The following is a 20,221-nucleotide window of genomic DNA, read 5'->3' on the forward strand; positions in this document are numbered from 1 at the left end:
AAAAACATTGCCATCAGGCCAGTGTTTGTTTGTTTTCTGTTATATCTCATATTCTTTACTCTATTCAGACATGGACCAAGTAAGTAAGTATACAAGGTTTATCTACAAACCAATGAGACTGTCAGTTTTTTAAGGTCACTAAACGTGGGTGCTTCTCTTCAAAGCTGGATCAGAAGGTTTTAGAAATGATATCCTAAGAATTCTTCCAGCTGTTGCTAGAAAAAAATAATTTCTTTGATGGAAGTGCTGTTACATTTATATTAGAAGTCAGAGAAGCAGCCCATCACACTTTAATTTATAATCTTAATGAATAAAGCAGAGAGGTGAATAACCCAAATGAAAAAAAAGCTCTTTAACTTGATCATGTAACTTTATTTTTGCCTTTAGGTTTAGCTGTTTAGTTGTGTCCTAACCTAGAATATATATCCTAAAAGCAAATACTCATTTACAAGACTATGAAGGAAATGCTGAAAGAAAATCATTAATAATTATATTTTAAATAATAGACACATCTCTAGAATAAGAACAAAACTTCTCATGGTGACTACCTTAAATTGACGAGCAAGGTTTTGATATGGAAATAATTTTATGAGGTTAGGGAATCTGCCTGTTTAATCTGCATTATTCCTCCCTAGAGCTCAATAAATATTAGTTGACTAAATGAATAAATATAACCATTGAAAAACTGAAATAAGCTAATCTTCTAAATTATTTTGCAGGAAGAAAACAATCTGGCAATAATAAATTGTGATTTGAAAGACATGAATTATCTAAAGGTCTACATTTATTACAAGTTATCTAAAGATAAGTTATTGGCATAGTAATTTAACTAACACATGGATAAGAGTGTTGGTTTTAATCTGACAAACTTGAGTTGTGTCCTTACAGTGTTACTTGGCAGTTGTAGAACTTCTAGTAGTTATATCACTCTTAGTCTGTTTCCTCAGTAAACATTAGTCTGTTATTTTTTTTGCTTTTTTTCATACACATGGAAAGCTAAGGAATGTATCAAAGTTTAGATACAATTACAGTAAAGACACCCACCATTTCATAAAGAAAACTTAAAAGACAGTGTTACTCATGAACTTCCACCATTATCTCAGAAATTTTTTTATTTCTTTTATCCATTTCTAGCTTTGAAGGAAACAATGTACAAACAAAAAAATCAGAATGAATATAATACCTTTAGACACTGTGACATATTATTGACATATCCAATGAATCATAATACCACCTTACATAGATTGACCTTTGGCAAAGTCTATACTTAAAATTCCTATTAGACTACCCAAAGTTCATATTTTCTATAAAAAAAAAAATCAACACCTAATGTAAACAAAATTTAAATGCAACTTTATATTACAAATGCCTAAATTATATATAACTATATGTGTGGATTGTATAATGCAAAACTAGGCAATTCTTATAAAATTAAACATATTAAAAACTGATATTAAATATTTATTTTCATTCATTTAGGGTCCCTTTTCTATTTTTTTTTTTTAGTATATTTTATTGATTATGCTATTAGAATTGTCCCAATTTTTTTTATCTTTGCTCCCCTTCACTCATTTACAGCCTACCCTCCAGCAACCGCACCCCCTTAGTTTATGTCCATGAGTCATGCATATAAGTTCTTTGGTTTTACCCTTTCCTGTACTATTCTTAACATCCCCTGTCTGTTTTGAGCCTAACAATTATGATTCTTAATACCTTCCCCATTTCCCCATTTATCTCCCTTCCCCCTCCCAGCTGATAACCTTCCAAATGATCTCCACAGCTATAATTCTGTTTTTACTCTGGTTGTTTCCTTAATTTGTTTTTGCTTTTATTTTTTATATTCTGTTATTGATAGTTGTGAGTTTGCTGTCATTTTAATGTTCATAGTTTTGATCTTCGTTTTCTTAAGTAAGAACCTTTAACATTTCATGTAATAATTGCTTGATGATAATGAACTCCTCTAGCTTTACCTTTTCTGGGGAGCACTTATCTGCTCTTCCATTCTAAATGATAGCTTTACTGGATAGAGTAATCTTGGTTGTAGGATCTTGCTTTTCATCACTTAGAAAACTCCTTGCCAGCCCTTTCTTGTCTGCAAAGTTTCTTTTGAGAAATCTGATGATAATCTTATAGGCACCCCTTTATAGGTAACTCTCTGCTTTTCTCTTGCTCCTTTTAAGATTCTGTCTCTTTAACCTTTTGCATTTTAATTATGATGTGTCTGGGTGTGGTTCTCCTTGGTCTAGCTTGTTTGGGACTCTCTGTGCTTCCTAGCTTGTATGTCTATTTTCTTCACTAAATTAGGGAATTTTCCCTTCATTATTTTTTCACATAAGCTTTCAATTTCTTGCTCTTCCTTTTCTCCTCCTGGCACCCCTATGAATTGGATATTGGCACATTTAAAGTTTTCCCAGATGTTCCTAAGCTTCTCCTCATTTTTTTCAATTCTTGTTTCCTCCTTCTGTATTGGTTGACTGTTTATTTCTTTCTTTTGTTCCAAATCATTGATTTGAACCCTGGTTTCCTTCCCTTCAACACTGGTATCATGTGCATTTTCCTTCGTTTCACTTAGTATAGCCTCCATTTCATCACTGTCATACTTAAACTTGTCTGTCAGGTCTGTGAGCATCCTTATCACCAGTGTTTTGAGCTCTTCATTTGTTAGGTTGGCTAGCCCCTCATTGCTTAGTTTTCCCATTGGAAACTGAGAGTGGCATATAATTATTCCTATTCTAATATACCACTTTCCTGTTTGCCAGAAAATTTGTTGCGTTGACTTTTGGGCCATACTTCTCTGTCTCCTCAACTTGAGAGCCTCCTATGTTTGGCTCTGAGTCTTGGGTAGGGCTGTCACACCTGTTACATTATAAGGGATGGAGCTTCAGGTATTCTTCAGTGAAGGGGTGACCTGTTTCTTCAGGTTGTGCTGCTATATGTGGGGGAGGGGTCTGAGAGGAAACTGCCCTCTGCTCAGCACTCACCCTTTTTCCACCAAACAAAGGGACTCTGTTGAGGGACCACGAGCTCCCTCCGCCACCGCAACTCCCACTGGTTTTCACAGTCAGAAGCAATGTGACTTTATTTTCCCCCAATGGTGGAACATGAGCTGCCCTGTCTGGTCCAGGGCTGGGATAGTTCCCCAGGTTTCCTTCCTGGATTTTCCAATGTGTGACTGCACTTTCCATGGGCTGGTCCAGCCACTGCACTGCCACTGCTGCCCTCACCACTGCTGCTGCTGGCGTGGGTGCTGCTGACATTGGTGCCACTGCGGGCATTCCCACACCAGTTCCACCAGTGTTACCACCATTAATGTCGCAGTCCCAGAGCCACTGCCGGTGTCACCACCTCACCTCCACGACTCCTACCTGTCTAGATGAGTATCTCTTCTTTACTTAATTGGACTTCCTTCCAGTTCGATTTTCTGTAACTTCTGATTTTTATTTTTGAGGTAGATGTATTCCTTCTTAGTTGTGAAGGGAGACACAGCTTGCCTACCTATGCCTCCATCTTGGCCGAAAGTCTATTTAAGTTTTTTAAAAAGTGATTGTATATTGATAACATTACAAGTAAAATAACTTAAGCTCTCTTTTCTACCTCTATTTATTATCTTTTCCTACCTCTGCTCTTGTCTGCAGTGGTTATTGGAAAATATAGGGTAGGGTTGCAGTTTAACACTGAAATTTCCACAAAAGCATGTTAAGTCTGGGGTGGGGGTGGGGGGCAGAGGAAGTATCTCTTTTCTTTACTAGATGATAAACTCTGCCTGGAGAATAATTTTATCTTACCAATCCATCTAACATTCTCAATGTATGTTTAAACTTGCCAATCAAATGAACTGAAGGAAGTAATACAAAATAATACTGTATGACAACTATAAGAATTTTGCACTATTACCAGTTTACTTACTTTTTTTACCCTAAAGCCCTACTGAGCCAGAGATTTTTCTTTTTTTCTTTTTTAAATGCTCCAGAGAATGAGTTTTGTTTTGTTTTTTAAATCCCCACTAGAGAATATGTTTATTTAGAGAGAGAGGTAGTGAGAGAGAGGAACTTCGATGTGAGAGAAAAACATCAATTGGTTGCCTCCAAAAAGTGCCACAACCTAGGTATATACCCTGACTGAGACTCAAACCTGCAGCCTTTTGGTTTACAGGACAATGCTCCAACAAACTGAGCAGCCTGGCCAGAGCAACATTCCTTTCTTATATAGTCACTGCATAGAGCCAAAGTAAATATATGAGTTTCTAAATGAATTCATAAACACTTATATGAGACAACAGTTTGTAAGCCTAATTAATTTCAAATTTTCAAGACCTGAATTTTTTTAAAAATTGTTTTTTATGAATGCCAAAAGTTTAGTCCATTAAAGTAGGCCATAAACATAAATTTAAAAAAAAAGAAAAGTGAAGTTGACTATTGTCAAAATTGTATTACTATTAATACAATTCTGGGAACCAGTAATGTCCAGGAAGAAAGTGAGAAAGAGGTGATACAGTATTGATACTCTCATAGGTCACACAGGTCATATAACCAGTATCAAGTAACTGCACAGCCTCTGCCAAGTTACCACAATCCATTTCAGTGACAGATTCAACTGCGGGAAAAGTTATCATCAACTGCACCTAGGGATTGCATTAGCCACTTTCATCATTATCCAGTAAAGGCCTCCTATCTATAATTAAGCAACAGATACTCAAGAGCAGCAGTCAACAAAATATTGCCCATGAGTCAAATACTAGCCACTATCAGATTCTGTAAATAAAATGTTACTGGAACAGAGCCATGCACACACATTTACATATTTTCTATGCCTAATTTGTGCTGCAACAGCAGAGTCACTTTGTATGGACTGCTCAGCCTGAAAATACTTACTGACTCTACTGAAAATTAGATAGCCACTGTTCCAGAGAAAAATCAGAATTAAAGGTGTGTAGTCCCCAAGCTCACTCCACTTATGCTCCATTTTTATGCCACTAATTTTATTATCATATAGTATGACAAGATACAACTCTCCCCATTCAAAGATGACTAATTACTAAGATTAAAAGAATTTTACACAGAAACAGGGAAATGAAGGGGTAGTAGTTGACAGGGGAAGAAACATAATCATACAAATGTAGAATGTATATCAGGACAGAGTGCTCCAGAATTTCAAAGACGTTACTATTTTTAAAAAAATAAACGAACGAATGAACAAACAAACCTCAGATATTCAACAAATGAAAAATAAAAAGATAAAAGAGCTCCCCTTAAAGAAAAGCTTAAGGAAAACATATGGAAGATTAACAGAAAAAAAGTTAGGCAGATGTATACTGCCTAAAGGTAAGAAATGGGAAAATACATTATAGGAATAAAAGGCATATTAGAAAGAAGTAAAACTAGAATAAATTCTACTGCAACCACATCCAGAGATATGGAGGGGAAGCCTTAAGGAAATTTCTCAAAAACAAGAGACAAATATTTTACAGTAATAGGGAGAAAAAGCTAGTGAATACTCAAGTTAGATAAAAGGGATCCAACAAACTTAAAATTGATATACGAAGGTAAGAAAACAGAATTAATAAAACAAAATACTAAATGATAAAATAACAGAGGTTTTACTTAAGAGTTGTATTTTCGAATAATAAAACTACTGCAGAAGGGTCAATACTGAGAAATTACTGGGATAAAGATCCATATGGATTTCAAGCAAAAGTACAAAGGGAAAATAAAAAGACTTTTCGGGATATTCAATAACCTCTATTAAAACTAAGCGGAAAAAAACCAATCCCCAATTTTCATACTCAACCACTTTGTACCCCAAATATAAAGGCCCCAGGCAAATATTTTTATCCATGAGAGATCTGATGAACCTTACTGGAAAGGGAGAGGTAGGAGCTACCTGATCATAAAATTTTAAAAACAGAGAGAAAACAAAGTAAAGATCTCAGTAAAAAAGAAGCCATGTTAGATAATCAAAGTAAACATTAATTTAAACAAGAAAATAAGCTTTAAAATCTTAGAAATTATTTTGAGAAGAAAATATATAAATTAAAACTCAACAGTAGTCCCTCTCTATATCACGATTCACTTATTGCGGGATTTTTAAAAATATTACATTTAATTATTTATCGCGGGATTTTGCAGTACTATATACGTATGTTGTTAAAGTTACGTAGGTTTAAGAGTGTAGAATATGTTTAAGAACATAAGTAGTGTTTATAAAAGTGTGGAAAAGGTTAATAAGGGAGTGGGAAAGGTTAATACGGGACTGGGAATGGCTTATAAGTGTGGAGGAAGGGTTTATAAAGCCTCAAAATATATATAAATACTAAAATAAATGTAAGGTTCCTACTTTGTGGATTTTCACCTATCGCGGGGGGTTCTAGAACATAATACTTGCGCAAAATCAGGAACTGAAATGGGATAGAAAGAAATGAAAGTGTGAGAATGTCCTCTTCTTTCATAGTAAGAACAAATTTAGGATACTATCTAAATGTAAAACAGAAAAGGGACCTCTGTCTCTTCATGTTTTCATGTAATCTTTTGTGTTTAATTTTGAGATTTTTTTTTTTTAATATTTCATTTATTTATTTTTAGAGAGAGGAGAAGGGATGGAGAAAGAAAGGGAGAGAAACATCAATGTGTGGTTGCCTCTTGCACATCCCTAACTGGGAACCTGGCCTGCAACCTAGGCTTGTGCCTTGACTGGGCATCGAACCAGTGATCATTTGATTTGCAGGCCAGCTTTCAATCAACTGAGCCATATCAGCCAGGGCTTTAATGAAATCTTGTAGGAATTAATATTTCTTATTCTGAAGAGAAATGTAATGGTGCCAAACATTTATATCTAGGTTCTAGAAACAGACTGAGTTTAAACCCTAGCTCTGTAACTTAATGGTTTTAATGACTTCGGTTAAGTTATTTAACTGTGCTTTACTATCTTCATTTGTAAAATAAGAAAAAATAATATGCTTATAAAATACGATGGAATTTAGTAAATGCCAGCACATTTAGAGCACTCAACATGTTTTCTTTTATTACTATGATTAACATCCCTCTTATGGTTCTATTATATTATAACTGGTTTGTCACATATTATTATATTAAGGATAATGTAAATCCACAGCCAATGCTACATGGTTTAGTTGTTTTAACACCACTCTTTATATAGTGCAAGTGTTCTGTTGCTGCATAACAAAATACTTCAAAACTTAGTAGCTTAACATACAAAAATATTATTTGGTCATGATTCTGTGGGTTAACGAGTTGAACTAGGCTTAGAGGGTCATTTGTTTTGCCAGTCTTGACTTGGGTCACTTCTGCACTTTAGTCATTTGTCAGCTCAAGTTGGGGAGGCTGGTCTAAGATGGTCTCACTCACATTCTGGCCAGAGAGAGGCTTTCAGTCAGAGAGCACTTTGGTTCTCCCACATGGATTCTCTCCAAAATGCTGGCTCCAACTTGTTCACATTGTAAACTTCAAGTTCCAGCTCTAGCCAAAAGAAGCCCAACAACGTGCTAGTAAAGCCTGTGTGACACATTTTCTAATGACTTACTGGCCAAAGGAAGTCACACCACTAAGGCCATGCTGATCCAAGAGTGGATAAACTCCATTTCTTGATGGAAGAAGCAACACAGTCAAATTGCAGAGTATGAGTAGAGGGAAGAGAAAATAATTGCCTGCAACTATGAAAACATTTTCTACATCTGTTAGCTTTCTGCTCCCTGGAGTATGAAGGTCAAGGAGGAAAACAATAAAAGTTGGCAACTCAAACAATTCCAAAGGCATTATGCATAGGCTGTAACTACTGTTGGAATCACAAGCTGAAGGGTCTGGTCTGCAGCAAGGGGTGCTCCCCAGGCGCTTTCGCCTCCCCTTAAATATGGGTGTCTCTGCTTACCGCTGTCCTGCTGCTATCACTGCTGCTGCCACTGCACACAGCACAGCTTGACCTCTCCACCCCAGCTTCACCCCTCCTACCTGTCCAGACAAGCACCACTTCTTTATAACTTCATACGTGGGACTTCAACTTATTTTCTGGAACTTCTTGTTATTTCTGTTTATGTGGTAGTTGTATTCCTTCTTAGTTGTGAACGGAGATGGAGCGTATCAGTCTAGACCTCCGTATTGGCCAGAAGCTTCCTGTGTGTGCTTGCTTCCATGTCCCAGGCAGAGCTGTCACTCCTATTTCATTGTAAGGGGTGGAGCCTTAGGGATTCGCGAGTAACAGGTGGCCTGCTTCACCACGCTGTGGCGCTGGATGCCAGGGAGAGTCTGAGAAGAAACAATGCTGCTTGCACAGCACTCGCCCCTTTTCCGGGCACCTCTCTCACTTCCGCACCGGACGGGCACCCTTCTAGCTGCTGCCCTGGCCATTTTTCCCAGAGTGGCTGAGTCTGCAGATGTTCTAGGTCCATGGGGTCCCTTTAAACAAGAGGACTCTGCTGAGACTGCCAGTTTTTGCCCCACCAGTTTGCACAGTCAGAAGCAATGAGGCTTGATTTCCCTGGTGCTGGGACCATGGTGCTGGGACCATGGACTGCGAGGTCCAGTGAGGAGCTGGGAACACTCTCCAGGTGTCCCTCCTGACTTTTTTAAGCGTGTGACTGCACTTTCTGCCAGCCTGCCACTGCTGCTGCTGCTGCTGCCACCACCACACCGCATACTCTCTGCCCTGGCTCTGCCCCTCCTACCCGACTGAGTATTTCTTCTTTATATCTCTGTTTGCTGGACTTTCATGCAGTTTTATTTTCTGGAACTGCTGGTTGTTTCTAGTTTTCAGGTAGTTGTATTCCTTCTTAGTTGTGGAGGGAAACGCAACATGTCTGTCTTTGCCTCCACCTTTGCCGGAAGACTCAGAACTGCCTTTTTAACCAGCAATTCCATTGCTAGGATTATATCTGAAGAATCCTGAAACACCAATTCAAAAGAACCTATGCACCCCTATGTTCATAGCAGCACTATTTATAATAGCCTGCTGGAAACAACCTAAGTGCCCATCAGTAGATGAGTGGATCAAAAAACTGTGGTACATTTACACAATGGAGTACTATGTAGCAGAAAGAAAGAAGGAACTTCTACCATTTGCAACAGCATGGATGGAACTAGAGAGAATTATGCTTAGCAAAATAAGCCAGGCAATGAAAGAAAAATACTATGTGATATCACCTAATACAGGAGACTAATGAACAACACAAACAAATGAGCAAAACTGAACCAGAGGTATGTAAACAAGGTGTATACTAACAGTGACAAGGGAGGAGGGGGAAGGGAGAGAACAAGGTGAGAAGGGGAAGGATCTAGTAAAAGAACATGTATAAATCACCCATGGGCATAGACAACTGGGTGTGGATGACTGTGAGAGAAGGGGTGGGCAGGGTGCGGGGAAGCAATAGGGGAAAAAGTGGGACAACTGTAATAGAAAAACAAACAAAAATTTTTAGTGGGGGGAAAAAAATTAAAGCAAAATAAATTAATAAATGAGCCAGCAAACCGACCCCCCACCAAAAGAAAACTCCCCTGTAGGAAAGTGAACAAAAAAAATGTAAAGTATGGAAATGCAATTTTAGTGAATATTAGAAGGACAAGGATTTTCCTTTACACTGTATATTTTTCTCCCTACCTGATCTCTCCAGAATTTGGCATTCTGAAGAAGTAAGTAATGACACAAGGTTCATTGCATAAAACTAATAAGACCAGTTGTTAATAGAGGTTTTGTTGACCACAACTTTGACTGGAATGTCATGCCTATAGGAGGCATGCTTGGGCTCTGGTTGTTACCAAAAAGCCCTGAGGAACTGGGATCGACTTTCAAAGGTAATAAAAGTCCACGAGATAAAAGGCCTGGTACCTTGGTTGGGTAGTGCTGTCCATGGCAATCTTTCCAGGAAAGGAACAAAGGTTGCTTTCCTAAAAGATGGCTAGAAAGGACCTGAAGGCACAATGGAAAACCCAAAGGACTTTGAAAAGACAGGTGTTTATAGGCAAGGATGAATGGCAGGTATGTGGCTCAGCTTCTGTGCCCTGAAGGGCAGACTGAAAGTCACTCTATAAAGGTTCCTTGTGTAAGTTCATGCAAAGCAGATGTAAAGATCATATGTGATCATTTCTTGCTCTTGTGTTTATGCAAACAAACTGGATAAATTAAAACTGGACTTAATATAGTCCCTTTAATGACAAGGAGGGTAATCTTAAGGAGAAAAACCATGATTCAAGGAAAATCACAATGCTCAGTGGTAGACTATAAAGTAGTGCAGCTAATTGTCTTTAAAGTTTCTTTTCACTTAAAGTTTATTTTCATTTAAAAGTTAAACTAGGTCTGTGACATCATCAAAGATGCTTAATTTATAGGCAAGAAAAATGTCAAATGCCTTGCAACTGGATGTCTTTCCAATAAGACAGTTTTGCAGATATAGAGACTGGTTTTTAGGTTATATTGCATAAATCAAAGTGTGTGTTCTGTTTTCATAGGGCATAAGCCTATGATCTCATTCCCTGAGTTATTGTCTGTACATATAGGCCTCGCTTAATCCTGTCTGCAGCGCTGCCTCCTGAGACTCAATGGTTTGGCTGAACTAAGTGACTGGGTTGGTGAAGCATGGGGTGGTCTGTGGGTTTCACTTTAAAACTGGTTTCTCTTTTCTATCATAATGGCTTGGACAGAAAGAGCCCAGAGGCCTGAGAGGGGGGAAAATCTAAAATATTTCCCTCAGCCCAAACTAAGTATAGTGGATAAAAAGGTTTTGGACAGGTGTGAAGTGCTTTGCACACCTTCCTCCAAAGAAGCCTTTTTTCCCCCTAATGTGGGACATTAAAAATTAATACCAGCCTTTTGTCATCTGGTGGTTATGGATTGAATGATGTCTTTTAACCCTGTTTCCAAATCTGTTGTCCCCAGAATACAACAAGGATGCCAGCCTGGTAAACCAAGCACACCATTGTTCGAGGACAGCCAACTGACCTGGAGTCTGCATGATCCTTTCCCATGTGGGAAGGCCATCCTCCCCTCCACACCCACACATTTATTAGGGGTTCCTGGACCCAAGGATAGGTAGGACAATGACCATGTCCAGCTTGAAGCAGCTAGAGGAGCATGAGACCTTCGCCCATTGTCCTTCATAAGATTATAAAGTGTCTTAAGTCTGAGAGGGGAGAATTGTTATTTTTTATTGTTTTAAAAAATAATTAATTAATTGATTTTTTTAAAGGAATAATACAGGAAAGTGTGAAGCCAAAAAACATATATGCATGATCCATGGACATGAACTAGGGGGGACGGGATTGCTGGAGGGAAGGGGGGTACTAGGCAGAGGGGAGCAAAGGGGAAAAAATTGGAACTATTGAAACAACATAAGCAATAAAATATACTTAAAAAAATAACATAACCACAATGAGATGTCACATCATACCTATGAGAACAGCTCTCATCAATAAAGCAACAAATAACAAGTGCTGGTGAGGCTGTAGAGAATGGGGAACACTAGTGCACTGTTAATGGGAACACAGATTGGTGCAGCCACTGTGGAAAGCAGTATGGAGGTACCTCAAAAATTTTTTTAAAAGTCTGTCTTTTGACCCATTGTTTGCACTTATGGGAATATATCCAAAGGAACCCAAAACACTAATTTGAAAGAACATAAACACCCCTATGTTCATTGAAGCATTATTTACAATCACCATGATTTGGAAGCAGCCCAAGTGTCCAACAGTAGATAAGTGGGTAAAACAACTACAGGACATTTACACAATGGAATACTACTAGGCAGTAAAAAAGAAGAAATTTTTACCCTTTGCCACAGAAATGGATGGACCTGGAGAGAATTATGCTAAGTGAAATAAGCCAGTAGAGAAAGACAAATATCATATGATTTCACTCATATGTGGAATCTAATGAATAATCTGAAATAACAAGAAAAATTGGGACAGACTCGTGGTTGCTGAGCAGGATGACAGCTAGTTGGGGGCAGGGGGAATAAGGGAATGGAAGGATTGAGCAAAAAGGAAAAAGGACTCATGGAAATGGACAACAGTGTGGTAGTTGCTGGGGGGAGGGGAATATAAGGGAACTAAATGGTCATGGAAAAAACACAATAAAGATTAAATTCTAAAAATAAAAAATCAGTTTCAATGAATCAAAATGAAGGTGTTAGTAGGTCTGCACTCAGGAGACTCTGAAGAGAGTATGATCCTTGCCTGTTCTAGTTTTTGAGTCGGGCTGGCATTCCTTCACCTGCTACCACATCACTTCAATCTCTACCTCCATGGTTACATTGTCCTCTCCTCTTTGTGCACACCCAGTTGACAGCTACAGGCCACATTGTGACATCACCACCCTGACCCTGCATTGCTGATCCTCCACAGAGGGCGGAAGTTGGTGGTCAGTGGTCATAGCTAGTCCTTGCAGCTAACTGGCCTGGGTAAAGCCCTCCCATTGATCTGCCAACTGTAATCAAGGCTCAACTACAAGAGGAGCATATACTAGGCCACACTAAGTGTACACCTCAAGTACCCCACTTGGGTGATACAGGAGGCTGTGCCACTGAACCCTACTGTACACCTACTACATTAGGCCATGCTACCAAGACAGGGAGTCATAGCAGCCCTACCTGATACATAGAAACAAATGCAGGAAGGCTGCCAAAATGAAGAGACAAAAAATAAGGTCCAAATGAAAGAACAGATCAAAACTCCAGGGCGGGGGGGGGGGGGGGACAAAGCAAAATGGAGATAAGCAATCTATCAGATGCAGAGATCAAAACACTGGTTATAAGAATGCTCAAGGAACTTAGTGAGGACCTCAACAGCATAAAAAGATCCAGTCAGAAACAAAAGATACAATAATTGAGATAAAGAACAATTTACAGAAAAAACAACAGTAGAGTGGGTGAAGCCAAGAATCAAATAAATGATTTGGAGCATAAGGAAGCAAAAAACAACCATTCAGAAAAAGAAGAAGAAAGAATTTAAAAAATGAGAATAGTGTAAACCACCTATGGAACAACTTCAAGTGTTCCAACATTGGCATCATATGTGTGCCAGAAGAAGAGAAAGAACAAGAAATTGGAAATCTATTTGAAAAAAATAATGAAAGATAACTTCTTTAATTTGATGAAGGAAGTAGACACGGAAATGCAGGAAGCACAGAGTACCAAGCAAGATGGATGTAAAGAGGTCCATTCCAAGATACATAATTAAAATGCCAAAGGTTAAAGATAAAAAGACAATCTTAAAAGCAACAAGAGCAAAGCATTTAGTTACCTACAGGGGAATTTCCATAAGACTGAGGAAAACCTTTGAGAGTTAGAGATAAGCAAACAGTTCTTAGACATGGCACCAAAAGCAGAATTCATTTAAGCAAAAATTGATATCTGGGCTTTGAAATTAAAAACTTTTTCTCTGTGAAAGAACTTATTAAAAGGATGAAATAATAAGCTAAAGATTGAGAGAAAATATTTGTGGACCACATATCGAAGAAAAAAGTATTTAGGATCTTTAAATAACACATAAAACTCAGCAATTAAAACTAATTTAGAAAATGAACAAAGAACATAAAGGGTCATTTCACTGAATATGTCTAGATAGCAAATGAGTACATGAAATGAGGTTTGATGTTTTTAGCCATTAGCAAAATGCTAATTAAAACTACAGTGAGATGTCATATACCTATTGAAATTATTAAAATACAGCAACAACCAAATTCTAGCAAAGAGAGAAACTGAATTATTCACACATTAGTGATGAGAATGTAAAATGGCAGAGATCTCAAGAAAACTCTGCATGCCATTACCATATAACCCAGCAATTGCACACCTGGGCATTTATTCTGGAGACATGAAAACTTGTTTTCCATAAAACCTGTAGGTGAACAAAACAAACAAAGAGCAAAATAGAACCAGAGGCATGGAAACAAGGAACAGACTGACAGTGACCAGAGGGGAGGGAAGAGAGGGAGAAGAGGGGGCAAGAAGGGGAAGGGGCTAGACAATGAACAAGTATAAATGACCCATAGGATAACTGTAATAGAACAATTAAAAAATAAATTAAAAAAAAAAAAAAAAACTGTGAGTGCCCAAAGCAGCTTTATTCATAATAACCCTAAACTGGAAACAAACCAGATGTCACTCAGTAGGTAAATGCTTAAACAAATTCTGATAAATCAATGGAGTACTACTTAGAAATAAAAACAAATTACTGATACACATATCTTGGATGAAATCTACAGACAATTATGCTGAGTGGAAAAGGCTCATTTTAAAACGCTGCATATTGTATGGCTCCATTTATATAACATTCTTGAAATGATAAAATAATAAACATAAAGAATAGATTACTGGTTACCAGGAGTTGAGGGGTTGGAGCAACAGAGGGATCCTCATAGTGATGGAACAGTTCAGGAACTTGACTCTATCAATGTCAATATTCTGATAGATGTTACATTTGCAGAGAAATGACTAAAGTGTACACAAGATCCCATCTGCTGCTCTAATGTAATTTTATTATTAAGAATGTTGAAAGAGGAAACTTTCCTGTAAACTCAGACTACAATCATGGAGCCAAAATACCCACCTTTCTACTTTAATCATCTCATTTGGCAGTATCTAATGCCTGAATATTGTTCTCTCATGTGTACTTTAGAATATTTTGAATAAGTGGTACAGTAACATGGTATTAAAGGGCATAGAGTGAAAAATATCTTCTCATCCTTTCCCCACAGTATAGCTAGTCCTACACATACCTCCCCATAAGAAAACAAAATTCTCCAGAGATACGTGTATATTCAAGCTAGTATGTATATTCAAGCGTCCCTGGCTGGTTTGGCTCAGTGGATTGAGCGTCGGCCTGCGAGCTAAGTGTCGCTGGTTCGATCTTCCAGTCAGGGCACATCAGAGAAGGAAAACTCTGACTCCAAAAAACCTCCGCTGCCTTGCGGCATACCTCTTCAGGGGAAAGGCTAAGGGAGTAAACCCCAACAGAAAATCCGGAGCCGGAGTCCCTAAGGCGGTTTGACGTTGTAGTCAACACAGGCAACTCCTGCGGCGCACCTGAAGCCAAGCTGTATTGACTCCGTCTTTCCCTTGGACCCTTCAGCTGCGAAGAGGGGGGGGGTCTGCTGCATGGGCAACAGCAGACCCTCCATATCACCCTGCCCAGGCTCTGTAGCTTCAGCTTCACTGGAGAGGACACTCCAGTGTCATCACAAGATGTCGATTTAACACGGGAGGAGACAGATACCGTGTCACTCCCGAGTCGGACTGCACAGCCATTCTCGGAGGTGCAGATAGACTCTTAAGAAGCTACACCATCGTCTCTCGAGACGGACGGCTGCCAACGACGATGTATATTCAAGCTAATGTGGTTTTTCATCACCTACCCATGCTATTTTTTTTAAATAATTTATTTTGTTTTGTTTATTTATTTATTTATTTTTAAAGAGGGGAAAGGAAAAAAGAGAGGGAGAGAAACATCACAGTGCGGTTGCCACTCACTCACACCCCCAACTGGGGACTTCCAGCCATGATGGAGACATAGACACACACTCTGCATCTCCCTCCACAAGTAAGAAGGAATACAACTACCTCAAAACTAGAAACAACCAGAAGTTCCAGAAAATCAAACTGCATGGAAGTCCAGAAAACAAATATATAAAGAAGATATACCCATCCAGACAGGTAGGAGGGTCGGAGCCGGGGTGGAGAGGACGTGGTGTGGTGGCAGCAGCAGTCCAACAGAAAGATCAGTCACATGTTTTAAAGTCGGGAGGGACACCTGAGGAGTGCTCCCAGCTCCTTACTGGACCTTGCAGTTCACCGTCCCAGCATCAGGGAAAATCAAGCCTCATTGCTTCTGACTGTGCAGACTAGTGGGGGTGGGGTTGAGGCAAAAACTACCAGTCTCTCAACAGAGTCCTCTTGTTTAAAGGGCCCCAATGGTCCGAGAACATCTGCAGACCCAGCCAGTCTGGGAACGACGACCAGAGCAACAGCTAGAGAGGCACCAGTCCCATACGGAAGTGGGAGAAGGGCCTGAAAAAGGGGCAAGTGCTAAGCAAGCAGCATTGCTCCCTCTCAGACCCCCTCCCCCACATACAGCGCCACAATGTGGTGAAACAGGTTTCCCTGTACTGATGAATCCCTAATGCTTTGCTCCTTACAAGATAACAGGAGCGACAGCTCTACCTGGGATGTGGAAGCAAACAAACACAGGAGCCTGTCAGAATGAGAAGACAGAGAAGTATGGCCCAAAAGGGGGAATAAATTAAGGTTCCAGTGGGAGAACTAAGTGACGAGGAGATAGCCAACCTCACAGATGAGGAAATAAGACAATCTAACAGATGCAGAATTCGAAACACTGGTGATAAAGATGCCCACAGGCTTGACAGATATGCTTAAGTACGGCAAACGCATAAGAGAAGAAGTGAAGGCTATGCTAAGTGAAACAAAGGAAAATCCACACAAAACCAATGGTCGAGGGATGGAAACCAGGGTTCAACCAGTGCAGAATGAGGAAGGAAGAATTGGGGAAAAAATGAGAAAAACTTCCCAAATTTTGCGAAGGAGATGAAGCATGGAGGAGGGTCCTGAGTGAGCTGGACCCAGAGGGGCCCACACCAGGAAGCATCATGATTGAGATGTTGAAGGTGAAAGATAAAGATAGAGTCCTGGGGGCAGCAAGAGAGAGGTGGACAGTTGCCTACAGGGGGGTGCCTATAAGACTATCAGCTGATTTCTCAGAGGACACTCTGCAGGCAGGCAGGGACTGGCAAGCAGTATTCAATATGATGAAAGGCAACCTGCCACCAGGATTCCTCTATCCAGCAAGGCTATCATTTGGAATGGAAGGGCAGATGAAGTGCTTTCCAGACAACATAAAGCTAAAGGAGTTCATCATCACCAAGCATTGTTCTATGAAATGTCAAAGGGACTTTCTTAAGAAAAAGAAGATCAAAACTATGAACACTAAAATGACAACAAACTCACAACTAACAATAACGGAATCTAAAAATTAAAAACAAAATCCAACTAAGCAAACCAGAATAGGAACAGAATCATAGGTATGGGGATCATTTGGAGGGTTATCAGCTGGGGCAGGGATACGGTGCAGGGATCAATAAGCATAATCGGTTGGTACAAAATAGACAAGGGGAAATTAAGAATAACATAGGAAAGGGTGAAGCCAAAGAACTTATATGCATAACCCATGGACATGAACTAAGGGGGTTGGGACTGCTGGAGGGAAAGTGGGTACTGGGCAGAGGGGAGCAAAGGGGAAAAAACTGGAACTACTGTAACAACATAATCAATAAAATATACTTTAAAAAAAGTTATCTCAATTTGCACTACCTCAAGAAATGTATAGGAGTGCCTGTTTCCCTCTGCCCTCTTCAAAACGGTGAGTAATCATTTTGACCTTTGCCAATCTGAAAGGGGAAGAGCTCCCAGGCTAAACATTCACTCCAAGATAATAATCAATTAATCTTATTTGAAAGGATACCTTACAGCTCTAATTACAAAGAAATAAAGTGACCTTTAAGACTGAAAACAGCTCTATCACATATCAAGTGATACTGTGCATTTCTTTAAAATTATCCTGCATTCCTGTACATAGAATTTACTTTTCAGCAAAAAATATGAGATAATCATTATTGGTCAAAGTTAAGATTTAAGCAGATAAATTTATTAACATCATTTACTAAATGTGTCTAGTAGAATACACGGGACTTGCTTTATAAGGAAAATCAGAAATAAATCTAAAAATTTCTGCCATGTAACCTTAAATGTTTTCATGCATCAGACTCTGCCCATGATTTTTGTTAATAAAGCCGCCTGCTCAGAAACTATTTTAAAATCTCTCTGAATAGGAATATATTATTATATCCAATCACGCATATGTATGAAGTAATAGGAGTTAAAGTCCTTTTTTAAAAAAATTGATAATTAACTTTTCAGAGTGTTTGATAATCAACAAGGTATCTTTCAGGTCTATCATTCTAGGTCAATGATTTTTTAATAACTTGGAGGACAACCCGAGTTCAAAAGAATGCAGATTTATTGCCTATTAATACACAAGTTTTATTTTATGATAGGGCGAGTATATTTTCTAACATGCACACAGTAAAATTTGAACTGTGATCATCAGGTAAATAAATTATAAATGTAGATTTTAGGTTTTAGTAATTATTTCTACTTATTTCAATGTTCAATAATCAAAAAGGCATCTCATCCGATTATTGGTATTTAGAATAGCTATTAATCAATTAAAAATTTTTTTACTATTTGCTGTGGTTTGAAAGTTTCTGTCCTCTCCCCAAGTTCACATGTTGAAATTCTAACCCCATGTGGTTAGGAGTTAGGGCCTTTGAAAAGTAATAAAAGGAACCCCAGAAAGCTAACTAGACCCTTCCACGACGGGAGAACACAATGAAAAAGCACCATCTATGAACCAGGGAGGCGGCTCTCCATAGACACCTAGAATGTGCTGGTGCCTTGATCTTGGACTTCCCAGCCTACAGAACTGTGAGAAGTAAATGTGTATTGTTTTTAAACCACCCAATTCATGGTATTTTGTTATGGCAGGCTGAGCAAAGGCAGTTTTTCTTATTTACTTTAGCAGCTGGATGATAGAGCACTCCTTTCCTAGAAACATGTATAAAAGCTTTTATTAATGCCATTAAAGTACCATATCTTAAGTTACACATATTAGAAGAATAAAGTAATTCCTGAATTAAGTATATAACTGCAATCAGAAAAGAAGTGTCAATAGTAAGAGATTGTCCTCCATTCACAACAGTGTTATTTTCTCCCCCCCCCCCAAAAAAAATATACAGTGAATGCTTCGTTTGGGGGGAAATGCAGTGAATTCTATTTAAAATTTGGTGGGGTGATATATTGAATATTTCTTCCAAAAATATATATACATGTATTATTAATCATGTAGATAGAAATGACACTCTCGCAAAAATAAAAAAGACTCTGATGGTCAAACACTGAATCTAATGAGAAACGCCCGTATCTTTCAAGGGAAATTCAGTCTATCAAGTACTTGTTAAGTACCGATTACAAGTCAAGCCCAGTACTAAGCGCTGAAGACAAGTCAGTCTACATCAGCATCGATCTTGCAGAAATGGGGCTGCGTGAGGTAAGGAGGTGGGTGGAGTTGCTTCATTAGAAATTAAATTTTCCAAAGCATACACACTGTTCCCGAGATCCCGGGAAAGCACCAGTCACTCACAGCTATGAAACAGCTTTAAAAACTGGGTGATAAGGAGCCCAAATAAAGTACATAAAGCAAACCCTTCAGTCCTCTCGGTCTCTGCGTAGTGAACCACGCAAATGGTTCAGTGTAAGACTGAGATTACCTTTAAGACCTGGAAGAAAAACGGCCGGACATGGAGAAACGGTCGCAATGTTATTTGCATAAGCACCCAAACACTGCTGGCGTCACCACGCACGAGTGCGGACCCCGCCCAGTCTTACTCTAGCTTTTCCCACTGAGGGAAAGGAAGAGAGGGGCAAAGAGAGCTAGACACTGGAGAGCGCGAGCCTCGGGCTCCGTTCTCCGCCAACGCGCGCAAACGCCGTTTCTCTGCTTAAAGGCAAAGAATTCCGGCGCCCGAGACCTCAGTGACCAAGTGGGTGACAGCTGTCTCGGGGACGTCTCGGGCGTTTTGATTCATTCATATTTATAAGGCTGGTGTGTCTTCATGTAAGGACAGAAAGGCTCTCCTATACAGTACTCAAAATCGTGCCCTGCTCAAGCCACGGAGAGATCAGCCCCGTGAATGAAACGAAGAAATGGTCTGGGTTTTCAGTTACCCACACCGTCTCCTTAAAACCCCAGCGACACCAACCTCACCGCCACTCTCTCAAACGCCTGGGTGCGCAGGAACACACGGGCTGTGCTTTCTCCGGCGGCCACGTGCCTCGTGCACCCAGAGGCCCACTTTAGAAACATTTATCGCAGGATGCCTCAGGCTGAAGGGAATTGGGGTCACGTGGAAACACACCGCCTTCGGTGGTCGCCCAGAGTATATGCAAAAGCACCCAGAAGCAAATGAGGAACGAGACTGCTCCTCTGCCCGCCCCATCTCCCACCCGCGGAAGGATGGGCTTCCAACTTACCTAGAACCCCAGAAGCTCCTCGCTCCGTCTCGACCCTCCCAACTTTCCTCTCGGACTTGCCCCGGTCGGACCCCACCCTTCAGCCTACCCGGACTTGACTTGGAAACGAACGACCAGTCTTTC

This window comes from Furipterus horrens, unplaced genomic scaffold (assembly GCF_987537825.1).
Source record: "Furipterus horrens unplaced genomic scaffold, mFurHor1.1.pri manual_scaffold_4, whole genome shotgun sequence".
Taxonomy (NCBI): Eukaryota; Metazoa; Chordata; class Mammalia; order Chiroptera; family Furipteridae; genus Furipterus; species Furipterus horrens.